Below are 1686 nucleotides of genomic sequence, written 5' to 3' on the forward strand. Positions count from 1 at the left end.
GCTAGCCTTGAGCTGAAGAGCTGAGGGACAGCACCCAGGCCCAGAGTTCAGGCCCCACAACCAGACCCCCCCCCCCAAAAAAAGGAACTCCTAACTACGAAATAAACGCTACATAGGTGTTCAATACAACTCTATGCAGTACTGGGATTTTTCCCATTTTACAGATAAATAAGCTAAGAATAAGTTAACACCCTAACATAACAGAGCTGTAGTTTATCAGTGAAAAGCAGACATATTAATAAATGAAGCATAGACTTTCATCTGTTTTACAGACTATCCATTATTTTTCCATGATTTACCAACAGATTGAGAGAGATAAAAGAAAAATGAGAACAAGGGACCTGTCTTCAGTTAACAGTCAAAAGAGCATGGGGATCTAAAATATTGAAGACACTCAAAATGTAAAACAGTGAGGAGGTAAAATAGGTATGGCTCAAGTAGTAGAGCACCAGCTGTAAGTTAAAAAGTCCAGCAAGAGCACAATTGAGTTCAAGCCCTAGCACAGGCAAGATGTATTTAATAAACGACTTTGTATGCCAGAGATTATTCTTTTAAAAAAGGACTTGAGTGCTTGCCCAGTAGCACAAGGTCCCAGCACAAGGTTCAAGCCCTAACACCATATCACATACATACATGCATGCATACATACATACACAAACACACATAAAAGAAAGGTGTGGTCTCTATTTCCAGCTAAGGAGGCTCAGGTGAGAAGGCCTGGGCTCTCTGGAGCTAAAGCTTGAGGCCTCATCTGAAAAATAAATTAAAAAGCAAAACACCTGGAGAGTGGTCCCAAGCAATAGAGAGAGCACTTGCCTCCCAAATTCAATCTCCAGAACATACATACATATACATACATACATACATACAATGTAAAAGAGCTGTGAAAAGGAGGGACTGTAGACAAAACCCAGAATTGCAGATCCAGTGAACAAGTAAGGGTAGTAGTAGCACCAAGCAAAAATAAGGGGTTGGCAGGAGCAGCTCAGGCAAGCACCCAAGGAATTTGAGGTAGCTTTGGCAAAAGCCTGGATGTCAGGGAAGAGAAATGAACTGGACCCATAGATTCAGCAGTCGTCCATACCTATGGTAGAAAGGGCTCAGGGCCTCCCTTGAGAAGTGGGTGGAATGAAAGCAGGGCGGGGAGAGGCAGTGGAAGGCTCGGTCTGCGGCCCTCAGTGACATTTCATCTTTGCCCCTTACAGTACTCCAACCTGGGCCAACTTGAGGGAAAGAGGGAAAAGTGCCTTTTCTCCCTCCTGGCAGGGGTGAAAGCCATTTCTCTCTGAACCTGGAGGACTCAAACCCAGACTTTTACCAAAAGATGCCCCACGCCTGTGGCCCCACTCGTCAGGGGGTGGCCGCACAGTTCCTGTGCCAGCCTTCCGTGACAACCTGGCTCCAGTCTCTCTGGATGCTCCTACCCCACCCCACACACACACCCTCCACCCCGTACACCCCGAAGGACCACGGACAGACGCACAGACAGTCCCCTGGGAGTCGGTCGCCCAGTTGGTCCGCTCCCCGGGCAACTTCCGGCCGCCCTCAGGGCACAGGCTGGGCTCCGATCCCCAAAACCTCGCGGGGCGCCCAGGGGGCTTCCTTGGAGGTTTGGGGTTGACGACCCAACGGCACGTGGCGAGGGCGCCGCGACCCCCGACCCCACGCCGGGCGCCGGCCAACGCG

At 49.6% G+C, this 1686-nt stretch overlaps 1 protein-coding gene across 1 annotated transcript in view; it reads right to left on the bottom strand.

Moving 5' to 3' along the window:
* The window catches only part of Commd8 (COMM domain containing 8), an 11742-nt gene that overhangs the window by 9820 nt on the left and 236 nt on the right, over nucleotides 1-1686 (bottom strand). The window lies entirely within an intron of this gene.

Source organism: Dipodomys ordii, unplaced genomic scaffold, assembly GCF_000151885.1.
Source record: "Dipodomys ordii isolate 6190 unplaced genomic scaffold, Dord_2.0 Scaffold8, whole genome shotgun sequence".
In the NCBI taxonomy this organism is placed as follows: domain Eukaryota; kingdom Metazoa; phylum Chordata; class Mammalia; order Rodentia; family Heteromyidae; genus Dipodomys; species Dipodomys ordii.